Source organism: Eucalyptus grandis, chromosome 6 (assembly GCF_016545825.1).
Source record: "Eucalyptus grandis isolate ANBG69807.140 chromosome 6, ASM1654582v1, whole genome shotgun sequence".
NCBI lineage: Eukaryota > Viridiplantae > Streptophyta > Magnoliopsida > Myrtales > Myrtaceae > Eucalyptus > Eucalyptus grandis.
The window spans coordinates 28,574,896-28,590,313 of NC_052617.1; positions in this window are offsets into that span (position 1 = coordinate 28,574,896).

Genomic DNA, 15,418 nt, shown 5'->3' on the forward strand with positions numbered 1-15,418 from the left:
TAGATTAATAATCTATGCTTGGCCATATGATTTAAATTTCAATGAGCAAGAATATCCCAAGACTTTGGCCAAGATGAAAATTGGAATTCAAAAATATTTACAAAAGAATTTCAAAAAAAAAAAAAGGAAAAGGAAGGTTATTTTCGAAATGGGCCTTGGGCCCATTAGCCTAAAGCTTGGTGGGCCAAGCTAGTCGGCCCATTAGAGCCCAAGAGGAGAATTCGACCAGCCCAAGGGGGAATGGCCGGATGGGCCTAAGCCCAAGCCCATTCAAATTCAAAAATAAAAATGACATGTGGCACAAAGGAGAGCATGCATTGGTTGGACATGAGGTGAGTTAATCATTACTAATCATGGGATTAAAGGGGGTATAAAAGGGGTTAGGAGAGAGAGTGGCTGGACTCCTTACTGCATTTTCGTCCAAAGAGAGAGGTGTGCGAGAGAGAGAGAGAGCTCGAGCGGAAGAGAGGAACCGAGAGGGAAGGAGGCGGAGCCGGAGGGGTGTGCCGTTCGTTCACCGTCCGATCGTCGCCGTTCGTCGTTGCTAGTTCATCTTTAAGGCAAGTGGAGTCCGTAACTTCTCTTGCATGTTTGTTGTGGTGTTTGCATGTTAGATTTTAGGTATGATTCGTGCGAAAGACCGAGGTAAGAGTTGGTTATTTGTAAACCGTGTGACTGTTCTTGTTCGGTTTGCTGGAGTCAGTAGCTTGTTTGAGTTTGAATGTATGTTTGGAGTCAGATTTTGGCTTCGGTGTCTTCATGAAAGTTTAAGCTAACGTTTTTTACTATGACATACTAAAAATTCGTAGAAAAAGATGGAGATTTGAGGGGTCAAAAGTTCTATTGTACGGAGACTTTAGATCTGCGAAATCTTCACTGACCTCTTGTTGATTTCTTGGTTGCATGTTGATTTCTGTTGGATATTTCACTTTGATGTCTTCTTGAAAGTTGTAGGTAACACATTAAATACAACATACTCAAATTTTAAGATAAATGAACGAGTATAGCCTAGTGAATCGGCTAGATCTTGGAGATGATGTATTCTGGTGAGGTGTAACGAGACACCCGAGACTTCATGGACTAAAATGGTGACCATAATCTGGTTATTTGGCATAGATCTCTTCATGAAAATTATAAAGGACACCTTGGTACATAACATACTAAAATTTCAGAGGAAAATAAAGAGATTTGATGGGTGATATCTACAAATTTCGGAGAAGTGTGTTCTGGACGTCGCGGTCGTGGTTCCAGAAGCTTCGTAGGGTTGTAGAAAATTAATCTAAAAAGAATTTGGCGTAGGGTTCTTCATGAAAAGTGCACGAAAATGTGTTGGCTATCACCCTGTGAAATTTCTTAATTTTTGAAGGCCATATGAGTATTTTAATCGAATTTATTTGGAAACTGTGCAATTGTGGTCATTATCCGAATATCATGTGCTAATTTGTGGAAATTGTGAAATTATGAGAAATTCAATTTGGCCATGAATTTTGTATGAAATTGTGATCCTATTGATTTGTTTAGTGATTTTTTGAATAGTATGATTTTGGGAAAATCATAGATATTAAATTTAATATTTATTTATGAAAATAATTAAATATAATAAAATAATAATAAAATAAAATGGATTTTATTTTGGCCATGGATTAAATTCTATTTGTGTGGCATATGTGTGATGAGGTCTTTGCACATGTATTGGATTGAGCTGTATATGTGATAAAGTCTTGGTATGCGTATGACATGGTCCTTGTACATGTATTGAATTGAGATGTGTATGGGATAAAGTTTTGGCATGTGTACGACATATGAATTGAGATGCAAGTGTGAATTCCATGTCAAGTGTGACTTGTTTGATACCATGCCAATTGCCATGTTAAATTGAGATAAAGAAATGGTATATGTGGATGATGGTAAATGAGTAAGAGGTTGTGGTGGAGGATGTTGTCTGGTGGCCTGGTGGTGTAATTCCAGAGATTCCCTGGGAGTTTCAGGATGCCCGGAATGTGGGGGGCCGGAAGCCTTGTCGGAGGTCTTTGCCTGAAAGGAATGCCTCGCGATGCCAGGATTTGGGGTGCGGGATGCCCGGCCAGGGAGTGTAAATGCCGGAAGCCCTGTCGGAGGTTTCTACCCGAAGGGAATGCCTCGTGATGCTAGTTGAGATGCGAGATGCCTGGACTGTGGGGGGCCGGAAGCCTGGTGGCCATGGGATGGCTGGAAAGCTGGGAGCCCTGTCGGAGGTTTTTGCCCGAAGGGTTGATGATGAGATTGATGATTTGAGAAATTGGTGATGTGGTGATCAAAATCGAAAGATAAAGATGAAAATTAACTCATGACATGATGATGCATGATGACGATGGCATGTGATGTGATATGATGATCACCTATGATGATATATGCATGATGATGCATGATGATGATGGCATGTGATGTGATATGATGATCACTTATGATAATATATGCATGATGATGCATGATGACAATGGCATGTGATGTGATATGATGATCACCTATGATAATATATGCATGATGATGCATGATGATGATGTGTGATGTGACATGATGATCATTCATGGTACGATATGCATGATGAAATGCATGATGATGATAATGATATATGATATGCCATGATGATGATGATATATATGATGTGATGATGCATGATACGCATGATTACAAGGTAAGTGATGCTTGCAACGTGTGATGATATGCATGATGCATTGGAATGTTATTGGATTTCCTATCTCGCTGAGTGGTTGTACTCACCCCTTTTGGGGATAACATTTCAGATTAGAAAGATGCCGCTTCCTACCGTCACGCGAGGCACCTTCTATGGTATCCCGTCGAGATATAGAAGTAGATTGTACGGAGATCGACCGCGTCACTATCCCCGGGACCGACATTTGTGCGAGTACGTGTGCTGGTCATGTACGACGTGGGCCTGGCTGAGGGCCCAGTCATCCAGGAGTTTTTGTCTGTTCATGTCCGTCGAGACGGAGTGATTAGGGGGATGTTGCCGCCACCACCACCCGATGCACCTGGATGGGTGTGATGGTTGCGTGAAGGGTAGAGAGCTGGTGTCATCTTTTTGGGAGTAGCCGCCACTGTTGGATGGGGGATGTCATGTGATTTTCTTTAGGGGTCGTAGTATCTTTTTGGGATGAGGCTGAGTGTGGCTGAAAATCTTGGTCTCCTTTTTGTATCGACCCGTGAAAAACCCATCTCGATAATATGTAAATAAAAGTGGCATGGCTTATCTTTTAAATCCTGATGATTAGTGGTGTGTATTTGTATCATGGATTGGTAGGGGGATAGATGGTGATGTTTAATTTGCTTCCGCTATGAGTCGCGTTGGGACCGATTGTTTTAAAAAAAAAAAATGTGTCCGCAAATTAGGACGCTTGCTTGTTCGAAAGCAAGAAAGGTAATAAAGTGTAACATCGGCACTGGTAACGACCTGCGAAGGGTTCGGGGTGTTACAATTTTTATGACTTAATTCGAGTGATAAAAAGTTCGGAGTTTTCACTGTCCATGCCTTACCCCCCTCACCGGTGTTTTTGTTCATTCTTGAATGATGGGATTAGAGGGGACTTCCATTCACATGGGGCACGTGGCTTCTCTCCTCCCATAATGATGTGCTCAGCGAGAGAGGGGTCTAACATGTCCGGACAGGTTTCTGAAAATGCGCAATAAATTTTCCCATGTATTTACAATGATTTTGAGTGTCGAAGTTGTGGTTGCATTAGATTAGTTTGGTACATTTAATTACTAGCAGCATATTAAATCAGTGTTTTATCTTCTTAGTTTTCTCGTTAAGACTATATTTCTTTCGAAGAGAATGCTATATTTCATCAAAATCATTCCCCAAAAAAATTGTAACATTTTTCGGTATTTGACTTAAATATGAAAAAAGAACTAAAAAATGTTTTTCGTCATTGAAAAAGGAAAATCTGATTTGATTTTCCTAAAAACACATACAATATTCTAGCATTAGTGACTTGCGCACAAACAATTAGGGAACCAAGCATAAGCATTGAGATCTCGAGTTTAGTCTTGATGGACCCCAACCTGTGCAATGGGGACCCAAGCAAGGCCACTTAGATCTTGATCAAGAGCGAAGGCACTGATCCCATGTCCACAAAAGCCGAAATCGAGAATTTAATGCTTGTGCATGACTTCTTGGTGCCTTAGCTAGTGTCCACAGAGGTTGGGCTCAAGGCCCTGATGCCCATGCTCAGATCCCAGCACCTAGGCCTGAGTCCACAAGGGCTAAGTGCTAGACCAAGTGACTCAAGTCCTTGGCATTTGAGCTTAGGTCCCCGATACTTAAACATTGATCTATCAAGGTTGGCTTGGGGACGTCAGTGCGTGTGCTTAGGTCCCAAATGACCAAGCTGGGGTCCTTAGTGACTAGGCTTGGGTCCATCGAGGTCATGTCCAAGACCCTTGATTGTCGAGACTTGGGCCTTATATTGATGGACATGGGCTCATACACTAAGGACTCAAGCACTAGCACAAGGTCTTGGACCTGGCCTTGATGGATTCAAGTACAAGCATTAGAGTCTTGAGCTTCAACCTTGATGGACTCGGACCATTGGAGATCCAGGCACTAGCATTGGAGTCTCAAGCTTTTAAAATAGAAGGAAAAGAGACTAGGTTCTAGTAAAGTGCAATTTACTGCATTAGTCTTCCATGCCTTTTTCATTGTATTTAGAAACGCTTGAAAGTTAACGTTAGGCCTGGAGTAAAGTTTTTCGAAAATGGTTGATCTGCATTCTGCTAGTCTAACATCATGAATCTCATCTGTAACATGAATAACATCATCTTCTGACCATAGTTTACCCAGGCTTTTACAAAGAGTTGCTAACCTTCTATCTTCTTGATTCTGACTTGCCATCATACTTTTGCAGCAACTACTGAGCATCCACAAGGGAAGAGTCGAAATTACAGGCCCCAACAGCTAGATATACGAGCAACATACTCAAATCGATTTGGGAGGAGAGGGTCTTCTACCACCATACTGCGATGACTACCCATTTGTGGAGTCTTTCGGATGAAGGGAGTTCTAGACAAACCTTATAGGCAAACAGATTTCGCCTGAAGCATGTCACAGGATCTGCAGCACCAAGGAGCCATCTCGAGTGCAAATCCAAGAGGAGGAGGATGATCGAACAGGACCTAGGATGGATTTACGCTATTTGGGTGGGATTACGGCCATTTGGGGTCTATAAAGGCTTGTATAAGGGTTGGGTGATTAGGTGCGGGGATGGAGAGGGTGGATCTGTATAAAGAAAATCTGATCGGAGGTGGGTTAGGGTTTATGGTGGATTTTGGGGAGAGACTACCCTAGGGTAGAGAGATACTACCATCAAGTAGAGGATCCATGGGCATGTTAGATTGGAGGCAGATTGGACCAGTTCCTATTGAATACCATACTTTTCCTATGCCCTTCAAAGTTCAATCCTTGCACTTTACCACTCAAATTACACGATATAAAATCAATTTCCAGGCTCCCTTTGTTCTGCAGAATCTTGTATAACTGTAATTAATTAGTAGGTTAAAAATACTTTCACCATCGACGATAACTTATATCTAAATATTTTTATGGATGATGAAAATATTTTTTGTTTACTCACTTTTATAAGTGATACAAGTTATCATTATTAGTGAAATATTTTTCAAATTATTATGAAATAAACAGAGCCAGTCTCAATTTTTTCTTGTCAAAGTATTTAGTCCACATGATTCTTAAGCTATAGTGAAAGGATTCTTCAACTAGGGGGCATTTTTCATCCCATTAAAAAAAAAAAATGTGTTGCAGTTGGAATTTTTAGTTTAAGAGTCTAGCACGTCTAAATAAATAAATAAATAAATAATAACGATCGAAACAATTTGCAACTTCGAGAGGGTAAAATGCATGGATTTAGGGTTTAAGGTGAGTATTTTGGAGGATAAATTGTGAGCATTGGATGTTTAGGGCTTCAGTAGTTTATATGGAGTTAGTGAAATGATTTAATTTGGATTTAAGGTGTAAGAGGATCAGAGTTTGCAGGGCAAAGTGAAATTGGCCTTTCTTTTAGGCTCCGTTTATTTCGCAAAAAATATTTTTGAGGAAAATATGTTTCTCATTTTTGGTGTTTGAATTGCATAAAAAAAATGAGTTAACAGAAAATATTTTATGGATAAACAGAAAACCCTTGTTTAAATTTTTCAAAATATGACTAGATATTAACACTAGGATCAGAACCCTATACTTGGGGACAAGAACCCTAATGTCATTCCTGAGTCCTCAACATCTAAATTGGGTCCTCGGCACCTAAGCGCACAACCCCTCCTCAGTGCCCATGTGCAAAATATATTTAGGGAAAATATATTTCTCATTTTCAACATTTGAATTGAATAGAAAAATGAGTTAATGAAAAATATTTTCTAGGTAAACGAAAAGCTCATGTTTAAATTTTTCAAAATATAACTAAATATTAACGCTTGGATTAGAAACTCTACACTTGGGGATAGAAACCCTAATGTCATTCCCAAGTCCTTGACATCTACGTTTGGGTCCCTAGCACCTCAGCTTGTGACCTCGATGCTAGTGCTCGAGTCCTCGTGCCCAACTAGGTCCTCAATGTCTAGACCTTTTGTCATCGATGCTTGTGCTCTAGTACTTGGTGCCCATGCACAAATTTGTTGCACCCCAACCCGAGTCCATCAAGGCCAAGGCTCAAGACCTTAGTGCCTATGCTTGGGTCCTTGGCACTTGCGTCCAAGTCCTTCAAGGTTCAACCTAGATCCACAGAGGATAGGCAAGGACACCAATACCCGTGCTCGGATCCCTAATGCCTAAGCTTGGGTCAAACCAAGTCAAGGTGCAAATCCTGAGTGCCTTGGCCTGAAACCTTGGTGCTCATGCTTTGGTGTCCAACGTCCGAACCTTAGTCCATCTAGGCCAAGCTAAGGACCCATTCGCGTTCCCAGAGGCTGAAAAACAGAGAGTAATGGACTCAGGACCATGGTCTTTCGCAAGCAATCTCCTAGTGCTGAAACAATATGAACCAGACACGCCGGAAATGTGTTATGATTATACCCATTGTCCCTTTTGGGTACAGTTGTATGGCCTCCCATTTGGGAGAGTTTCAAAGGAAATCGTAGCTGAAATAGCATCTAAACTCGGGGAGGTTATTGATGTTAAGCTGGAAGCCAAGGGGAATAGCAACTACAAAGCAGGAAAAGCCAGAGTAATTCTGAACCTAGCTAATCCTCTAAAGACAGGCGTGGTGATCAACCTAGGCACAACAAATCTCTGGATAGAATTTAAATATGAACGGCTCCCACATTATTGTTACTATTGTGGAAAGATAGGGCACTATACAACAAAATGTAAAGCAATTCCATATGAGAAGTTTGGGCTTGAGGAAAACTTACCAGGAATTTTTGGGCAATGGCTTTGTGCAGAGGTGAAAGAACTCAGCCCTTATGGGAAAGTATTCTATGGAGAGCAAGATGACATCGAATCAACATCCGCAAGGGGCTAGGCACATCCTAATTTTGCCGAAAAAAGGGAGATTCAGAAACTAGAAAATATAGTGGGGAAGCCAAATCAAACAGGGGATGGACATCAACTTACCGTTGGCACTACTGACAAGGAGGGTGAGAATTCCTCCCCTACATAAAAAATTATGTTGGTGGACAACAAAGGCATTCAGAAAAGAGGAAGCTGCTTGGATGAGGAGTCTACCCTGGTTTTATATAAAGAGCAGATGAAAGTAGTAGAAGCTGAAATGCTGGAAATGCCGAAAACATCTCATAACCTAATAAGATGTAAAGCAAAGAGCACCAAATTTACCTCAGCAAAGAAGAGCAAGAGATTATGTCCTTATGGAGCGAACTCTTCCAATTCAACCTCTCTAGATGCATCACGGTTGGTGAATAACCCTATCACTTTGGAGGAAAAGGAAATTAAATGGGCTTTGGTGGCTAGCCCTAATAAGCCACTGGGTAAGCCATGAAGTTTTTGAGTTGGAATTGTCAGGGACTAGGCTCACCCCTGACAATTCAATCACTAAGAGTCTTAGTGACTCAGGAAAAGCCCAATTTAGTTTTTTTTTAATGGAAACCAAAAATAATGAGCAAAAGGTGTTAAAACTTAGGCGAAAACTCAAATTCCAGAATAGTTACCTGGTGAACCTGATAGGAATTAGAGGGGGTATGGCTCTCTTTTGGAATGATCAGCTAGAGATATCAGTGGAAGCAGCCACTGACCACTTCATTCATGTTCTTTGTCACCTACAGGAAAATAGACAGCTCATGAGAATTACTCTCCTGCATGCCTCAACGGAATTTAAAGAAAGAGTACTGTTATGGGAGGAAATACAAAGAGTTAATGCAGTTAGTATGCTACCATGGTTATGTATGGGTGACTTTAATGAAATTTTATACCCCTGGGAGAAAGTGGGGAAGAAAAAGGCTGAACACTTTAGGCTCACGGCGTTTAGAGACTTCCTTCATGCCTGTTCTCTAATGGACATGGAATCAAAGGGTTGCGCTTTCACTTGGACTAACCACCGAGAAAGGGAGGAATTTGTCAAGAAGAGGCTGGATATGGCTCTATGTTCAATGGAGTGGAGGGTTGCTTATCCAAATGCTGAAGTTGTAGCCCTACTAGCTATTGGTTCAGACCATAGCCCACTAATTTTGTCAGTCTTCCCAAGTAGGAAAAACATAAGAAAAGAATTCAGATATGAGGCCTTTTGGGATGAAGATGAGGAATGTGAGCAGATCGTTAAAAGAGCTTGGTCCATTTCAGCGTCCCATGAAGATGATGTAGTTGGGAAACTCACACTAATGTCGAAACAACTAGCTGAATGGAGCAAAAACCGCTTCTCTAATGCACAAAAAAGACTAGTATGGCTGAGGAATGAACTCTAGATTATGCAAAACATATCAGATTTATTTGTGGATAACCAGAAAATTTAGCAGCTACAAAAAGAGACAGAAACTTTATGGAGACATGAGGAATTGTACTGGGGAATGAGATCGAGGATAAGCTGGCTGAAATGGGGCGACAGAAACACAAAGTTTTTTCATGCAACAACCATCCAAAGGAGAACTCGAAACAGAATCTCTATACTTAAGGATGCAGAAGGGAATTGGGTTAGAGATGAAATATTATCAAGAATATGACTGGTGCGTTCTTTAATGATCTTTACACCACAGTGGGATCTAGAAATTTCCAACTTGTCTTAAATAACATTCCTAATTTGGTTGATACCGCTATGAATAAAAAACTATCAGAACCCGTCACCATGGAGGAAATTACAGCAGCCACTTATCAATTAGGGGCTTCAAAAGCTCCAGGACCGGATGGTTTAAATGGAATTTTCTTCCAAAAGCATTGGCAAGTCATCAAACAAGACTTTTTCAAAGAGATACAACAATTTTTTGAGACTGGAAAACTAAACCCTGACCTAAACAAAACTGCTATCATCCTTATCCCCAAAATACCAAACCTCGAAAAGTTGGAACAATTTCACCCAATCAATCTTTGCAATTTTGCTTACAAAATCATATCCAAAATTCTCACAAACAAGCTGAAACCTATGTTTCCAGATCTAATAACAGTAGAACAAAGTGCCTTTGTAGGGGGCAGGCAGATACAAGACAATATTCTGATTGTGCAGGAAGTTCTACACAGAATAAGAACCAGAGAGAGGAAGAAGAAATTCCAAGCGGTCCTAAAATTAGATATGCAGAAGGCATATGATCGTATAAAGTGGGATTTTCTTCAAGAATGCCTTATAAAGATGGGATTTTGTGGGAAATGGGTGCAATGGATCATGCAGTGTGTCTCTACGGTCTCATATAGCATTAAATTCAATGGAAAACCCATGCCATACTTCAAGCCAACCCGAGGTATCCGCCAAGGGACCCACTTTCCCCCTACCTCTTTATTTTGGTGGCTAATGTTTTATCTTACATGATGAAGGAAGCTATAGACAGTGGTTCTATTAGGGGTATAGCATTAAACAGAAATTGCCCTACTCTCTCCCACCTACTATTTGCGGATGACGCTATATTCTTCCTTGACGGTACACTCTTAGAATGCCAAAATCTGACATCTATCTTGCATCAATATTGTTTCGCATCTGGACAGGCCATAAACTTAAACAAATCGGGAATTTACTTTAGTAAAGGCTATCCGGAAAGCTTAAAGAGAAATATGACAGCTGAGTTGAGAGTTCTAGAGATCCTTAAAACATGAAAATACCTGGGTATTCCGTCAGACTGGGGTGCCACCAAGAAAGACATGTTCGCATGGATACTTGCGAGGGTCACCATGAAGCTGGAGAGCTGGAAAGAAAATCTACTATCAAAAGCCGGGAAATAAATACTTATAAAATCTATGGTGCAGGCAATTCCCTAATATGCGATGTCAGTTTTTAAAATCTCAATTTCTATTTGCAAAACTATTGAAAAACAGATAGCTAATTTTTGGTGAAGGAATAGCAATAAATTAGCTGGATTACACTGGAAAAAATGGGAGATTTTGAAGCTTCAAAAGGATGAAGGGGGACTCAGCTTCAAGGACCTTATAGCGTTTAATAAAGCGATGTTAGGTAAACAAGCATGGCGAATATCACAGCACCCAGATACTCTGTGGAGTAGAATTATGAAGGGGTTATACTACCCTAATTGTGAATTTTGGCAAGTAGGAAAATGATCGAATCCTTCTTGGGGTTGGCAAAGCATATTAACAAGTAGAGATGCTATTGCCCCACAAATTATGTGGGTGGTTGGCAACGGGGAAAAAATCTCTATTAGGGAAGACAAATAGCTCAAGACCGGTATTATAGGTGGCTCAACGACCAGAGACGAGCCAACCAAAGTAGCCGAATTAATACACATGGAATCAGAGCAATGGAATGAAACACTGTTGAGGTCTTTGTTCGATGAGTAGTTAGTATCGGAGATCAAGAGTATATCTATAGGCCTCCCATCCACTGAAGATAAGTTAATTTGGATGGATAATAAGTCTGGGAACTATACAGTAAGAAGTGGTTACCACTGAAACATTAGTACTACAGCCAACCCTCACTTATTGTCCCCAACTACATCCTACCAAGCAAAACCAGAACTGTGGAAAATTATCTGGAGATCAGCAATTACACCCAAGATTAAATTCTTCCTATGGAATGCTTGCCAAAATGCCCTGCCAACCATGGAAAATCTGTACAAAAGGAAAGTAGTACCTGCCCCCATATGTTAGATCTGCAAACTTGAACCAGAAACGGTAGATCATACTCTATTACTATGCCCATGGACTTCTCAGATTTGAAGCGCCTATTCCCTGCAAGACAAAATAACAAGAGTGGGTTTAACCCGATTTGACGAATGGCTATTCAAAGTAAGAGAAGAGCTAGGGGACTTACCATCATTTGCTCAGATCGCTTCGGTCCTATGGTGGATTTGGAAGGACATAAACTATTTTATATTCCGTCAAAGCTCCCTGAACCCACTTAATACCCTGTTCAGAGCCTCAACATCACATGATAGTTTTATGAAGTGGAATGAAAAGCAAACGAAACAACAAGAACGGAGTACCCCATCTCAGAAGTGGCAACCACCAAACCCCGAATCAATCTTGATTAATATTGATGCCTCCTTTGTTGCTATACCCTCTTAGGGTAGGGGTCGTTCGCATAAAGATAAATCGCCATTATCAGACTTTCCAAGAGGACCATCTCCACGCCAATCCGATGAACCCCCAAATTCCTCAACAACTTTAGAATTGCTCCTTTGCAAACCAATAGCTGAGCCGATATGGAGAAGCATTGATTCGCTAGAAGAAGCAGCTTGGAGTGCCCAACGGGTGCTCAACACACTAAATCCAGATGTGACACCCCGAACCCTTCGCAGGTCGTCACCAGCGCCAGTGTTACATCTTTTACCATCTCTATCTCTTGGCTAAATTAAGCCTTGCCAGATTATAGGCATTTTTTTTTTTTTTTAAAACGGTCCCATGCGCGACTCATAGCGGAAGCAAAATTAAACATCTCCATCTCTCCCTTACTAACCCATGATACAAATACACACCAACTACACATCAGATTTTATAAATAACGTTGACGCTTTGCTTACATACATACATATAGCGAGATGGGGTTTTTCCTCGGGTCGGTACAAAAGGAAGAAAAGGTTAAGACTCGCCATGTCCCACCTAAAATCTCAAAAAGGAACTCCGACCTCTAACATCATATGAGCACAAAAACCCTCCCATCACGAGCGTCAACTATCTATACCAAAAGCGGTCTAGCTCCTACTCCTCGCGTGCGATCTCACACCCATCCGGTGCGTCGGGTGGTGGCGGCGGCAAAGCATCCCTCGCATAGCACCATCTCGACGGACGTGCACGGACAAAAACTCTTGTATGATAGGGCCCCCAGCCAAGCCGATATCATACATGACTAAGCATCGTACTCGGATAAAAGTCAATCCGAGTACCGAGGGACAGTCTATCTCAGTCATCTCCACCTCGACGTCAGACGGAATACCGTAAAACACGCCACGCGAAACAGCAGGCAGCGGCATAGTGCTAATCTGAAATGTTATCCCCAAAAGGGGTGAGTACAACCACTCAGCAGATAGGGAAATCCAATCACAACTCAGTGCACCATGCATACCATCATACAATTCAGGCATCACTTACCTTTTTGATGACAAGCGTATTCATGCATCATCATAGCATACATATCATCATTAACCATGCATCACCATGCATATCACATCATATCATCATTAACCATGCATCACCATGCATATCACATCATCATTAACCATGCATCACCATGCATATCACATCATATCATCATTAGCCATGCATCACCATGCATATCACATCATCATTAACCATGCATCACCATGCATATCACATCATATCATCATTGACCATGCATCACCATGCATATCACATCATCATTAGCCATGCATCACCATGCATATCACATCATGTCATCATTGACCATGCATCACCATGCATATCACATCATCATTAGCCATGCATCACCATGCATATCACATCATATCATCATTAGCCATGCATCACCATGCATATCACATCATATCATCATTGGCCATGCATCACCATGCATATCACATCATATCATCATTGGCCATGCATCACCATGCATATCACATCATAGATCAATTTCCATTTTTATTTATCAATTGATCCCCACATTATCTTTTCTCAAATCATCACCATCCCTTCGGGCAGAAACCTCCGACAGGGTATCATTATCAATCCTTCGGGCAGAAACCTCCGACAGGATTCCATGATCAATTTGATCATCACCCTTCGGGCAGAAACCTCCGACAGGGTTCCCAGTATCCCAGCCATCTCATGGCCACTGGGCTTTCGGCCCCCCACATTCCGGGCATCTCGCACCTCAACTAGCATCACGAGGAATCTCCCTTCGGGCAGAAACCTCCGACAGGGACTTCCGGTCTTTACCCTTCTAACCGGGGATCTCGCACCCTAATCCTGGCATCGCGAGTCACTCCCTTCGGGCAGAAACCTCCGACAGGGCTTCCGGCCCCCCACATTCCGGGCATCCTGAAACTCCCTGGGAATCTCCGGAATTACGCCACCAGCCACCGAGACAACATCCTCCGCCACAACCTCTTACTCACATACCACTTTCCACTTTTTATCATCCTTTTCATCTTATTATTTCATGGCATATGAATCACACACACGCATCATGATTCATAATCATACATGCATCAATGCCATATAACAATGCATTATAACTCAATAAAACTCTTGGCCAATAAAATAATCCACTTTTTATTTTATTATTATATTTATTTATTTTCATAAATATTTTATTTAATATTTATGATTTTCCAAAAATCATAATCTTCAATCAATCATTAAACAAACAATTAGAATCAAATTTCTCATTAAATCCATGGCTAATTTGCATTTTACATAATTTCCGAAATTTCCACAAAATAGACACAACATTCGGAAAATGGCCAGATTGCACAGTTTTCGAATTAATTCAATTAAAATACTCATATGACCTCCGAAAATTCCCAAATTTTACAGGGTGACAGCCAACACATTTTCGTGCATTCTTCATGTAGAACTCTTCGCCAAATTCTTTATAGATTAATTTATACAACTCCATGAAGCTTCTGGAACCTCTACCGTTTCGTCCAGAACGTACATCACCGAAGAACTTAGGTTTGACCCATCAAATCTCTTTATTTTCTTCTTAAATTCGAGTATGTTATGTATCAATGTGTCCTTTACAAGTTTCATGAAGAGATCTAGGTTAAATAACCAAAGCATGATCCTCTTTTAAGTCCTTGAAGTCTCGGGTATCTCGGTTCACTTCAACAGAACCAAACATCTCAAAGATCCAGCCGATTAACTAGGCTATACTTGTTCATTTCTCTTCAAATTTGAGTATGTTGTATTTTAGGATGTTACCAACAACTTCCATGAAGACAACAAAGTGAGATCTCCAACAGAAATCAACATGCAACCAAGAAATCATCAAGAGGTCAGTAGGAAATTCGCAGATCTGAAGTCTCCGTGAAATAGAACTTTTGACCCCTCATATCACCATCGTTTTCCATGAAATTCGAGTATGTCATACCTCAAGATGTTAGCTTCAACTTTCATGAAGACACCAAAGCCAAAATCACACTCCAAATACACATGCAAGCTCGAATAGGAAACTGTCTACCACAAACCGAACGGAAACAGCCACATAACATGATCACATGCAACCCTTACCTCGGTTCTTCGCCCAAACCACACCTAAAATCTAACATGCAACCATCAAAACAACATGCAAGAGAAGTTATGAACCCCACTTGCCTTAAAGAAGAACACACAGCAACACACGGCGGCGTAGGACGGTCGGACTAGGCGGACGTACGGCGAACGGGCGGCTCCCTCCTTCCTCTTCCTCTCGGCCTCTCTTCCGCTCAAGCTCTCTCTCTCGCACACTCTCTCTTGGACGGAAATGAAGAAGCAACCGGCCACTCTCTCTCCAAATCCCCCTTTTTATACTCCCCTAGGCTCATCATAGGTAATGATTGATCCACCACACCTATGGCCAATGCATGCTCTTTACTTTATGCCACTTGTCACACTAATTTTTGAATTGATTTGGGCTTGGGCTTAGGCTTAGGCCCAACCGGCCATTCCCCCTTGGGCTGGTCGAAAATCCTTCTTGGGCCCAATGGGCCGACTAGCTTGGCCCACCAAGCTCTAGGCTAATGGGTCCAAGGCCCATTTCGAAAATAACCCTATTTTCTCTTCTTTTTTTTTTTTTTGAATTCCTTTTTATAAATATTTCTAAATTCAAATTTCATCTTGGCCAAAGCCTTGGGATATTTTTAATTATTGAAA